The 14491-nt window shown below is 33.3% G+C and overlaps 2 protein-coding genes across 2 annotated transcripts in view; both read right to left on the reverse strand.

Annotated features, from left to right (window-relative positions):
• LOC140752016 (para-nitrobenzyl esterase) overlaps positions 1 to 14491 on the reverse strand; it is a 211306-nt gene that overhangs the window by 50159 nt on the left and 146656 nt on the right. The window lies entirely within an intron of this gene.
• Positions 1 to 14491, reverse strand: part of CrebA (Cyclic-AMP response element binding protein A) — a 167649-nt gene that overhangs the window by 39901 nt on the left and 113257 nt on the right. The gene's annotated exons all lie outside the window — the stretch shown is intronic.

Raw genomic sequence — 14491 nt, forward strand, 5'->3', positions numbered from 1 at the left:
TCTAATTACTACAATTGCGACAACTCTCAGCTATATCTGCCTTAGAACAATGGTATTAAGTGTGGTTGAGGTCTTGTTTAAAGGGTAAGGCATGAGGAGGTCAACTTAGCCCTATAGATTAGTAGGGCACCTATAATCAGCATCAGGTTACTGTTAACCTTTTTGGGGGCTGGTTACAGATGCTCGAAGACGGTAAAGTCCAATTGGGAACCTCGTCTGTTATTTATATTTCTTAAAACAGTATAAGAATCATCGTAACCTTTAAACTGAAATAGAAAATTAATAATGAAAACATTCTTTATAAAATATCATGAATAATATAGAACATATGTATAGTTACAAAGAGTATAATACCAAAGTCAGACCAAAGTCAGTTTCTAAGCTCCGTTGTCTAGGTCTAATCGAATCGTGGCATCGAAAGGTCGTGATTAACTGTTGTTATATCTTATTTGCGATTAGGGATGGCGATTCTTTCGAAACGGTCGATTCGAATCGAAGTGTGATAAATCGATTCAGAAAAAAATCGAGGCCCTAAAAGTCGATTCTCCAAAAATCAATCTTTCATAAATGGGTTAAGCTAGTGAAAAAGAACCTCATCAGGACCAAAGAAACACCGAAATACGTATCCGTCAGCAAAATATGTCTATCACATATTTGTTAATGTTCAACCAACTTCGAAAAAGTCGATTTCATTCATCATTTATACTAATATTATAAAGAGAAAAACTTTGTTTGTTTGTTTGGTTGTAATGAATAGGCTCAAAAACTACTGGACCGATTTTAAAAATTCTTTCACCATTCGAAAGCTACATTATCTAAGAGTAACAGGGGCTATATTTTATGAATATGTTTGATAAATAGATTTTGAGGCGGTACAAAGTTTGCCGGGTCTGCTAGTAATCTATATTTTGGTCGAAAAATCGATTCTTCGATAATTGATCTCAGATCGCCAGCCCTATTTATTGCGAAATCAAATAGCTGTTAATATCATCATAGTTTAGTTTAGTAAACTATTCACTATGACCTTCGCAGATAATAATGCAATTTAATGTATTTGAGTGAGTCATTATCGAAAACTACGGTAATTCATGTGGAATTATGTGCAATGATGTGGACATAGTTGACGTACGAAAGAAACATCCACCTATAGTCATAGATTAGTAAAGATTACTCACTCCTAACAAGTAAATGTACCCAGTTTTGAGAATTGAAATAGTTGCGTAAAAAAGTTTTGCCACGTCTCCGTGCTAAAATGTCCCTAAAATATTTGAAATTATTATTATAAATTATTTATTTATTATGTAAATTACACAGTATTAGTTATTTATTCGTAAATTTTCTCTAAAAATGTTTTTATTTGTCAAGAATTCAAAAAAGAACTTACTATAATAAGCCGTTTCTGGCTTCATTCAATTTAAAGGCGGCGAAGTATCTTTACTAATCTATGCCTATAGTCCGTAAAACTAAACCATAAATCGATGACATAAGGGAAATAACGCCTTATAGCCTTTATGGCATAGATTTATGTTAGTTTAGAGTAATTAAGAAATATTTCACCGGTCTTCTCTAGGGTTACCGGTCTTAAGGAAGTTGAAGGATATAGTGGTAGAACAATTAGTGGTTCTACTCTGGAGACTATCGCCGCGCTTATTCCTGCCTTATACCAACAGTGTAAAGAGCTGCTTTGTTCTGAATTGAAGGATGTGGTAAAAGAGAGAGAGACAAGTGTAGCACCATATCTGAGACCAACTTCACAAAGGACTAACATTAAAAGTACTATTATGAGTATAATTGAGTAAAAAGTGTGAAGTATGTTTAGTAAAAGTATTTAGTTTAATTTTTAAAAAGTTTTTCTAATATCATTAAGTCACAAATATCGTATACTATTTTAATGCTCGTATGACATAATCCCGCGTATACTTGTTAGTATTGGGGAAGAATATAAAAAAATGAGAACATCTTCATAATAATTCGTATAAGATCCGGTTGTTTCATTGAATAGAAACGGATACGGATCTTCTGCTCATACATCCGTGAATACAGATGCATAAGATACGATAACCAATGCATTATACGGTCATGATTCAAACAATCCGCTTAGAACTAGCTAATACTAGATATGTTTTGAGTTCACATGGTAAATCTTTTGTTTTGTATATTTTATCCAAGACGCGGATGTCTTCAAATATTTCTGTGTAATATAAAAAATAATATTTCTATGCGAATATAAAATGTTGATATTTATTACTTCTGCGTTTAACTTTAGTGGTGGTATACTTTCACTTCTGATCTTTTGTACCTATAAGCATAGGTTTGTTCGCAAAAATATTGGAGGTTAGATAAAAGTGTCGATGGTCTCAATTCATTACAATTTTTTTTGCTTTTCTAAGACATTTGACGATATGGCAGATACATAGAAATAAATATTTGCTACAAATATTTTTATGACATACTTTTAAATAGACAAATTGTTTTCTCAAAAGCCCACGATATCGAATGCGTTTCATACCAGCCTAAAACTGAGATATTTTTATTCTGCATCTTTTGCACTTATTGCAAACGAGTTAATTTGAATAAACATGTTTTTAAAACACAGCTTGACGTCAGCCGAGTGACGGTATGTCTAGACACTACCACGTCCTGTCATATCTGTACCGTTACTCTAAATGTTCTAGCACTTCACTAGTTCCGCCTGACGACAGAACTCATATGACTTTAGCACACATGTGGTGGCAAAATTACTAAAAGTTGCAACAAATGAGTGAGTATCTCTTCTCTCTCGTCATGGTTCACCATGACGATCCATATGGTGTCGATCAATCCGGTCTGACACGCAAAGCGTTCCGGGTACGATTCGCAGACTTTTTAATGATTACTTTAGGTTTATTATCAGGCGTTTAAATTGTTTTAGATTCTGGTTCCGAGTGTGCGTTTGCATGTCTTTGTGTGTGTCCGCAGTATCCACGGCACAGGATATCCTACGGTTAAGTAGAAGAGCAAAAGTGGATAAAATGGCTCTGGAAAATCTCAGAAAGAAAAAGTAAGTGTACTTCTTATATATCTCATTGAGGGTCAGAAATTAGATAGCAGATGCATAGATAGATAAATAAAAATTGATATATTATTTTTAATTCAATCATTAACTTATTAATTTACATTAAATACATAAGCCCTTTTGCAAGTTTGATCTTGCAAAAGGGCTTGTAGTAATAGGTTTTATTACTTGTAGCTCATTAAATACCATCACTTTGATACTTAAGTTACTGGCATTTATGAAACAACTTTATTGTTTGGTTTTATAAACCACTTAGCTCCTTGAGACATTTTATAACTTTGTAAACAATGTGTAACAACTTATCAATGGTCATTGACCACTGTGATTATAATTTATAATTGCTATCCACTAACCAATGCCATGTCAAAAACTTTACCTACTACGAAGAGTATTTAGGACCTGACTTGATACGAGTATACTATGAAAATGGTTATTTATACTATTTCGGACATTCTTCAAATCGTATACAAAGATCGTAAAAACACTAATTTTAATTTTAAAAAGCACATTAATATAATATTACCCAGTTTTGCCGTCTACCTACAAACGATACGCTGTTTTGTAAGCGTTGCCAAATATAAAAATAATCGGGACCGTTCAATGTCCTTGCATTTCAGTAAACGAATGCAGAGAAAGTGCCGTAAATAAAGTTAATACATTCTGTTCACACGCGTTTGTACAAAGGGACTATATGTAAAAACAACGCAATGTGCATTATTATTCCATTTTCACAAGCTTTTATTTAATTTGATTGAATAGATCGTTATTATGGATGTAAGTACGTAATCAAATAATGTAATTTAACCAGTTATTCCTAACCGATTCCGCTAATTTTTCTATACACGGTTTGTATGATATTGCATGATTAGCTTAGTGACGTCATTTAAATCCAAATGGCGGATGCCCAAGATGACCAATTATTTTTTTTTGCACAAAATAGGTATCAAATTGAAGGGTTTCCGGAATTTTGTTGTGATAAGAGACTTCGTGCCTACGATTGGGATAATTGGGATATTAGCCTCATGACAAATAAATACGTGCTCTAATGTCGCGAAATATACCAAACTGTCACAAATTCAAACGTGAGGATAGAGATTTTGTCTTGGTTTGTGCAGGTTCGCAAACGCTTAGCATAGCTTTTGATCAAGCCAAACAATTGTAAAGGTTTGGGGTTTGCGGCAATCACCATACGTAAATTGGCATAAGGTTTAATAAAAGTCGCAACGTGATTTGTAAGCTTTTGCTTATAAATCTTACAATCAAATAAAACCTGTTGGATGAATGATGAAGCACTATCGATATAAGCGAATTAATCAATTTGCATCGGTCCCAACTGCATTCCTTTTGTTGCAGCGTTTCAGCAATCAATTAATTCTGATTGGAAATGCCTATTACGTGGTTTTTAGTTGCCATGAAGGTAAAATAATAATAAGATAATCTATTCGTAAAAGTAGGTTATTAGGTAAAAACGTTTAATGCGAATGTCGACATATTTGTATTATGATGTGAATAAGGTCGTAACAATATATCAAAAGTTGGATAATACTATACTTAAAATATTATGGATTATTCCGTTATTGAACAGTTGCCAAATGATATTACCTATTATTTCGGGAAAAAATAAAATATCAAATTCTAATACTGCCATTCTCCGCTCTCTCTCTCTCTTGTATGAATGTAATGTGTATACTCGTGTCTCGTACCTACTACTTGATTGTTTCCATGTGAGTGTGATACACACACTGTGTGTTTTTATTAACTGATTTTATTTATTTTACTACATATTTTTTATTGATCAATTTCTTTTCATTACCATCAATTTCGATGTTTCATATCTTTTTCTTGATTTTTAGGGTTCCGTACCCAAAGGGTAAAAACGGAACCCTATTACTAAGACTTCGCTGTCTGTCCGTCTGTCCGTCTGTCACAGGGTCACACACTATCTCCGGAACCGTAATAGATAGACATGAAATTTTTACAGAGGATGCATAACGGTGGCCGCTATAACAACAAATACTAAAAATAAAATAAAGTTGAATATTAAAGGGAGACGCCCTTACAACAAACCGGATTTTTTCGGCATTTTTCGATCTAACTGTTAAACCGTACTAAGAAGACGGTTGAAATTTTTACAATCCGTTTACTACTATAACTGGTATTATAATAAATACAAATAAGAACCATAAAACATATTTAAATATAGTTATTTTAATTTTATTTTACGTTGTTAACGTATCATTTATTTTTACGCCAACGCCATTTATTGTTGAGTCATATAAGTAACTATTGTTGAAAATAATAAAAAGAATAAAAATAAGTAAAAAATAGTGAACATTTGGTGGTACGGAAGCCTCCATGTGCGAGTTCAACTCTTACATGGCGAATTATTTTTGTAGTTAAAAAACAAGATATCATCTTAATTAGCAACATCTAGTTAACGAAAATAAATAATCTTTATGATACACGACAATAAAGATACAAGGAAAATCCGCAAACAAAAGAGTATAATTATGGGTACTTTTATTTTCTTATGTTCAGGGAATTTTTCAGCTCCATTAATCTGTTATTACACATTATGTTAATATGTTGTTGGTATTGAAGTCGTCAAGTAATTATACGAGACAGTTACCAAGTGTTGTCCTGTTACCAAGGGTAACTCGGTTATTTTACACGCCATCAGAATGTAAATTCCTTCAAAAGCTTTTCGATCCAGTTTAAGCTTCCAAAAGAGTCGAGTGACTCAAAATATATACGACGTTTTATTAATGTTTTTTTTATTCATTAAGGTGGAGGTGGTAGTGGTTCGACTCCGGCGGCACCACCGCTACACTTATTTCTGAATAATAACAGCAGTTAAGCGCTGCTGTGTTTTGATTTGAAGGGTGTGGTAAGGGAGACATACTTTTCACGGGCATTCCAGCTTAGTTCTCAGGTATAGCGGCGCATCTATGGTCGACTTCAGGTAGGAATATCTAATCCTATTTGAGGTTGATTACAGATGTCCATGGGCGGCAGTAGTCACTTAACATCAGATGGTGCTACTCCTATATTATAAAAAAGTAGTAAATTAAAGTTATACTTTTCGTTTTATTGTAATCCTGATATACATATTAATTGAAATCACATCAACATTTATGGTTTCTGTGATTATCTTAAATACTCTTCGATCACTAATAAGAACTAGATGCACAATCAGCGACAAAAAAACGGTGCGACGGAAAGAGCACCCAAATAGACATTTGGGTGCACAAACCTGTCAAAGTGATAGCTTATGACAGCTAGCTTATGTCGTAAAAAAATATTGCTTTTGGTAAGCACTTTTTAACACCTTTAAATAATAGTGATAAGGTTGATTTTGCATTAATTTTAGATTCTGTCGCTTAGAATTTTATAAACACCTTTGACGCCACTTTTGAAGTTCATTTTTGTATGGGATTGTGTATCTAGTTCTATTTGTGATCGAAGTAAATACTCTAATTTAATTATTGTAAGTACTGCTTGGAATTGCCAATCAAGAAATAGTAGAAGTATGAGTATGTAGTATGAGTATGAGTAGAATATATGTCGAAACGTATAATAATAACTTGTTTAATAATCAAGAGTTGATGATAAGATTTTCCTTCAAAGTTATATTTAAATAAGGTTAAGTTTGATAAGAATTAGCGGTAATGGCGTTTCGGCCTAATCAAAGGTTTGCGGAAAGTTCAATTGTAAATGTTTTCAATATGTACTAAGAAATTTATTGTAAAATGTTCAAAAAGATTATTTGGGTATGATAAAATGCATTGAATTAAGTACTTTTATAAGTGTCATTTTTCTTATCATATTTTTAAACGTTTAAAAATACAGATATAGGTTATAGTCCACTTTTTTAAATATGTCCCAATGGGTATATTTACCATTTATCATAACTTTAATTACATAACATTTATTATAACTTTAAGATTATAGTAAAACTAGTTTTATGAACCATTTTCTGAATACATACCAAAAGTGTATAGAATAATGAAATTCCTGTTTATTTTATATTTATTGCTATTATATTTTTATTTTTATTTTAACTGATGTAAAACAGCAACTGACGTGCCTCGGCGCCAAGATTCGTATGCCGTGACGGCAAACGGAACGACGCTCTCATGCCGTCATGACAAGAAAAGTATTCTACTCTGTATAAAACTAATTCCATTTGCTCACGATTATACAATGAAAAGAAAGATAAGTGTATTCAAATAAAAAGAAAAAGCTTACAAATTTCTAACTCTAACAAAATTAAATCGAAATTCTATACCAATAAGAGAATCTTGCTGAAAAGACGACGGGAAAGGTAACATGAATTCAGAGCATACCCTTTTTGGTCATCATTGTTGAAGTGAATGTCTCATGAAATATCAAGCGTAAGGAATGGGAGCATTTTTTGTGAGATCTACTTTCACCGGTCGATAGTGGGTTCGCATCCGGTTCACTTGGTACCGTTCTCGTATTGGCCATTATCTCGATCGGGCTGTGCTTTGGACTTGAATCTACGTGAAGGTACAGGTTTCTACAAGATAAGTGGAGGACTGAAATTGTAATTGATATGGGCTAAAGATACCTTGCTACTCCTCTCATGAGTAGTTGGAACGCGTGTCTTCTTCGTCAAACCTTCCAAATAAGATGACAGAAGTTATTGGTTGTAGGTTGTAAGTTGGGTTCGAGTCTGCTCTCAGATTGAGAGGGATTGTAGCACAGTTTAATAAATAGTTACTACGTAAGTCGTAGACAATATGGCTTAGTGTGGATGGTACACTTCACATACCCTTTCTAATTCATTTCGAATACGCAATTAACTTTGAAAAATCAGAGATACGTGCCTGGAATTTGAACTGCAGACCGCCGATTGAGAGACCTAGAATCTATTCACTATGCTATCTGCTTTTTTGCCTAGATACGCTTACTGGTGCTAAAAGACAGAATAAGATGCGATTGTAGGCAAAGTTTCTGCTATCATCATAACTTCACTGTTCTCTTGATTTTCGTAACATATTATAATACATTTTGTTTGACACTAAATAAATTACTAATGAGTTATAAGACTAGATAAGTATGTTACTAATAATTTGTAAAATTAATTAAATAAGGACCATTCATTGCACCATTGGTACAATCTATAACATGGCAATCTTCCTTTTAGCTATTTTATAAAAAAGTTTACTTTTGTTAAAAAAGAATAAAACATTTCTTAGAGCAAATAAAATAAGGTAATATTATAAAGTCACGTGTAAAGTTGGAGGATGTTAATTTCAGTTTGAACTTTACGAAAGTTATTTCCAACTTGGAATGAGCGTAGAACAATCTTGTACACATTAGAAAACAGGTTGTCTAAGTTTATTTCAGTCTTACCCGTGGGATCACAATGTAGAACGGACAATGGACATAAGGAATACTTTGTTCTAACTTATAATTACTCGTATTTGTCCATACAAATAAGAGTGATTATAAGTACGAGTAAATTCATTTCCATAATGAAATGGCAGAACTTAAATATAAACACTAAATAAATTACAAATCTACACTAATATTATAAAGAGGAAAACTTTGTTTGTTTGTTTGGTTGTAATGAATAGATTCAAAAACTACTGGACCGATTTTAAAAATTCTTTCACCATTCGAAAGCTACATTATCTACGAGTAACATATATTTTATACGAAATATATTTGATAAATAGAATTTGAGGCGGTACAAAGTTTGCCGGTTCAGCTAGTGAGTTATAAATACGTATTAATTAATTTGGATCATTTATTACACGATTGGTATAAACTATAAACACATCAATCTTTATTTTGGATCTTTTTTCTAGAAAGTTTATATTTGTTTACCGAAGTCAATAAGCAATTCTTACAGCAATATTTTAAAATAGTCACGTAATATTATAAAGTCACGTGTAAAGGTAAAGTTGAACAATAATCTAAGTTGAAATCCCGTAGGATGTTAATTTCAGTTTGAACTTTACGAAAGTTATTTCCAACTTGGAATGAGCGGAGTACGATCTTGTACCTACACATTAGAAAACAGGTTGTATAAGTTTATTTCAGTCTTACCCGTGGGATCAAATGTAGAACGGACAATGGATGTAAGGAATACTTTGTTCCAACTTATAATTAGTTGAATGGAAATAAAGTGGCGGTAATTAAAATATTTTGCTTTTAATATGCAACTTGTGTACCTATACTACGGGTTAATATTAGCAACTTCCTTTGTATTAGTTGCCACCCTTTTTCCCACTGTTAGAAACGAATCTCTCATAATTGGTGCGTTAAAGATTAGACACCTGACCGCCAGCAACGGCGACCAAAACTATCCCTCCCTTCCAGCTCATAGGCTTCTTGTCTTGGCCGATCCTTAGGCTCGCCACCAAAAATCCGTTCAAACTGTGCAGACCGCTAAGGCTACCAGTTACCAATTACGCGTTTTTTAGCCACGTTACCACCATAACTATGTCTACCTTATAATAGTAGTGTATTGCTCTGCTCTGTTCTGGTTCTAAAACAGAGTTCTGTGAGGCACTTAGTCATCATAGGTAATAGCGTCTGTGGCCGACATCGGTTTAAACCTATTTCAGGTTGATTAGAGATCCATTAGGTGCCACCCTCGAATGGACAGTACATAGGTAAGTTTGCTTCTATTTCATTACAAAAGCAATTGGAAGTCCACTGATACGCTTTCTACCCTCATAGTCCCACACTAATACTCAGTGTGTAATGGGCACACAAAGACGACACAAACACCCAGACCCAGAGACAGAAATCTAAAGACAGCGTTTAATATCTGGCTGGCTGAGGATCGAACCCGGTAACCTCCATTAGACCAGTACCGTTCCGCCACGCGGTGATATAGAAAATAGCGAACGAACCAATACCGAGCGAAAGCAGGGTCGACCTAACATTAATTTAGTATTAATTATAATTAAATTAAATTCAAGTACATTTATAAGTAATATAGAAATATTTATAACAAAACCCGAGCAAGGACACCCAACAACTTGAATAAACAAATGCTAAGCAAACGAGCTAGGCACATGTTGCTGTTTCTAATAGGTATTATTATTTTAATTAAAGCTGTTATTATAGCTACCTACTGAAGTTGTCAGGGTATGCATTAGTAGGGCATTTAATAATTGCTTTCAAAACCTACGACGGTTAAGTGGTGATCGGTTTTTTTAGTCGCAGTTCCAGGTTTAAATCCTAACCTAAATAATAGCAGTAATAGCAATAATGGTTCTAGTCTAAATGGTTAGACTAAAATCATTATTGCTGCTTGTTTCACACTAAACTCATGAGAGTGATACCTATACCTATTTAAGTGCCTATTTTAGACATTGTATTTTAGTAGTAGTAGAGTTAGCCTCTATGGTCAACTTCAAGTATGACTAAATCTACTAGGGGTTGATAAGAGATAATCGTGGGCGGCAGTAACCACCCATCATCAGATGGACGGCAAGTTCGTTTGTTCTTTGTATACTATATAGTGTGCTAATACGAGTACATATATTTACTGACGTTGTCAATACCACACTCAAACGCCCACACTAGCATTACCATGTCCTAACCACGACATATCAACCGCCATAAACACACAAAGACAAACCCAAGCACCCAGACCGAAATCTAAATAAATCCTTAAATGACTGGCCGAGGATTGAACCCGGGACCCTCTGTGAACCAGACCTATCACACCCAGGTTACACAAGGACACAAGCTTGCACACAGTGCACACATTCCATCTGGGCCATATCGCTATTATGCGAAATGGGTCGACGAATAATGACTCCGACTAAAACACTAGCTAATGTAGGTTTGTGCGGCTTGAGAAATTCTCAGAACGACTCGTGAGATACCTCGGAGTCTCGGAGCCGTAAGCGAACGAGGTTACTGAGTTTAAACGTAATAATAGGTGCTCGATAGATGACGAAAGTTGAAACTCGTCGCAAATTGTTGCAAATGTGCTAGTCTGGATTTGTGTCTAGGTATATTTTGTTCATATTTTAGAAATATAGTCGTTTGAGGTGGGTATATAGGCATTCGTGAGATAATGTCTCTTCGGAAATTATTACAAATATATGTACGCATGTCTAGATTTATGTCTTTATGTTGTTTATATTTTAGAAATAGAGTAGTTTTAGTTGTGTATGCGTTTTCGAAAAAATGAATGTTTGTGTGAAGAAGTCAATTTGATTGTTGATACAGTATTGAAATATACTGAATGAGACAATATAGTTTTATTTATGCTCGTTGTAGTTTTAATTTTTTTATACAGGAATCCTATTAGATAAATATTTTTATATCACGGCGTGCGTAAATTGACGTTTTACGCACGCTTCGCGTGCGCAAAACCCCCATTTCCGACCCCGTAATATAAAATTTTATACAACACGCGGACGAAAAATGTTTTTCTGACTCGTGTGATTGCAGTCCTCGCCTGCGGCTCGGCCTGCAAACTCACACTTGTCAGAAAAAAATTTTCGTCCTCGTATTGTAATGTACTATTTTATTCTAAGATAAAAAAAACAAATCCGATAGTAATTCTACTAATGAAAGCGTCGACTAATAAAATTGAGAAACTCAGCTACATGCTAGTTATAAACCATTGTTATGACCTAAAGATGTTTGTCTTTAGTTCTATTGCTAATATGATTTGTTAGGTTGAGGTTAATGGAGCTTAAGAACTGCAATGATCAATGATTATAATCGACTCGTACTGTACTTCTATATCAGTGTTTTTCAAACTTAATCATGTCACGATTCCTTAGTGCAATTAAATACTTTGGGGCCCCTACCTTTTGCTGTTTCTATACTATTTTATTATGTTGCCGATATATCCGTAATATTATATCCGTATAATATGTTTTAAATTAAATTTTAATTTTAAATAGAAAAATGATAGAACAAGTAAGAATTATCAAAATTACGAACGAAACAAATCTTTATATTTATCTTTCTTACTAATACTTCTAGACCCTCTGTGACCCCCTTGAAGGGTCTTTATGTCCCCCAGGGGGTCGCTACCTACACTTTGATAAATCTTGTTTTATATGAAAACGAGAGCCGTTGAAGCATATTCCTTTTATTTGTAATTATTCCGAGACATAGTATTCTTTAATTGTTATCTTTTACAACAGATTGTTAATGTTTACTATTCGTAGCTCTTATTGGTAACATAATTATTATTGTTATGTTAACTATTGAAATATATAAATGTTACAAGAATAAATACTCATATAATTTCGTAACTTACTTTTCTCACGTTCATTTCAATGTGTCTAAAGTTGATCAATATTTATTTAGTAGTTATTGTTACTACAATATATTGGTATGTAAAATAATCGTAATAATAGTATTTAACTATCGAGTTCCCACGCTTTTTATACAGGTTGGTACATTTAGTAAATTAGAAAGAAAGAAAGAAAATAATTTATTCGGCAAAAAATATACAATAGAAAATTTCATACAAAAAAAATTATATTTTTTTCTGACCGACTCAGCTTTAATGTTTCAGGTAAGTCAGGTAATTAGTGAAAATCTTAGTTCATTAATGCCATTATCGAAGTCCACAAAAACCCACTAAGAAATCAATATGTTGTAGGGGTCGGTATGAAATATGGATAACAACATAATACTTAATACTGAAAAGATACATTATTTTGTACATAGGAATTACCAACAATAGCAATTACATACAAACAAATAGGCTTATTGAAAGGGAAACTGTACAAAATCTAATCTATTTAGTGGCTAGAATGTTACGCTAATGATCCGACTAATTACTGACCACTGGACATAAGTGAAACTGATTTAATTAGGTTACTAAAGTAATAGTTACATTTAGAAGAAAATTTACAATTTACTTACAAATGATTTTATTTACAAATGAAAGACAATAGATTTTTTTATAATAAACCGTAATTGTTATTTTTTTTATTTGTCCCCAAATAATTTGTTCAATGACTCGGATAATTAAAACTATGAACTGGCTTGGAAAACCAAGAATATTCATTCTCAACAACATAAGTTCTAGAAGCCTAGATCACGATAGCGTTTTAGATGAAGACCCATAATTTGAAAGCATACTGATATTCTTGCCCTATGGTGAAATACTAAACGGCTGATATTAATTATAAAAGTATCAGGTTTACCAGACAGTAGTATATAATGTAGCGAGGATTTCACACAGCACATCACTGAAAAACTGCCGTGAAATATTTATTTTATCTGCACATCCCTAAGATTGGCTGGTAGAAAATGCTATTTAGCATTAAGTCCGCCTTTTGTTCTACATTTTTATATGGTCAATAAGGAATAAATAAATAAAAACATATTTCAATAAAAGATGTAGCTGAGAAAATATACTACAGTGAATATATACTATATAAAATATACTATAGTGAAGATGGATTCTAAAATAGATTTTCATCTCTTGAAAATATCTAACGAGTTCTGTTACGAGTAGGTAACGGAGCTCAGAACGCCAGGACGAATAAATCAAATTAGTGTAAGATGAGAATCCCTATAAATAGCTCGCTTTAATATATTTTATTTTAAAATAGAACTTGGTATAATGATTACAATTGATTATATGCAATATAGTGTATATATTATTTATTACTTTGAATACTGAATATTTAGTTGTATGTAATTTTAAAATCCTTTAGATATTTTTCGCGCGAGCTCTATATCTATTTCTTATAACAGTAATGTTAAGCTCTGCTGTTCTGATTTGAAGTTGTGATAAGGGAGATGCACTTATACAAGATCTTCCAACTTAGTTCTCAAGGTTAAAGGCCAGTGTTACGTAGCTTTATTCTTTTCGCGATTCATGTGTGAAATGATATGCAAGTGGCACAAATGCGGTTAGGACATACGTGCAGGCTATTCCGTATTTACCATATACAAATCGGGGCCCCCGCGCCCAGTGCCCCAACCGCAGGAGGGCCCCGAAAGCTGATATATTACACGACATGTAGCTGCCAAGAATTATAGGTGAAAATTTCTAAATTATTTTTTAATACTTTCAATGGGGCCCCTAATTCTATCTGCCCAGGTCCCGGCATTCCTTAGGAAGGCCCTGCGTGCAAGCGTAAACATGCGCACAGGAAAATTGCCCTAACAATGATAAAGTATACTCCACTCAATTACCCAGATCTATATGCACGTTATTGGAGTTTATAGCTAACAAGCTATAAAAACAATGTAAAACTAAATATACACAAAATAACCACGATAACCGCATTAAGTTATCAGAAGTAATCGTTATTCAAAATTAAAACATTACTATTATTTATATTGTATGTTCTTGTTAATTTTCAATGCTACACAATCTTTCATTCGTGTGCAATTTTAGATTGTTGCGTAGTAGAACTAATTCCTTATAGAAGTTCTAGCCTTATCGCAGCCATGCCTGTC

This window comes from Epargyreus clarus, unplaced genomic scaffold (assembly GCF_041222505.1).
Source record: "Epargyreus clarus isolate Ecla_fem2 unplaced genomic scaffold, WU_Ecla_fem_2.2 ptg000023l, whole genome shotgun sequence".
Lineage (NCBI taxonomy): Eukaryota > Metazoa > Arthropoda > Insecta > Lepidoptera > Hesperiidae > Epargyreus > Epargyreus clarus.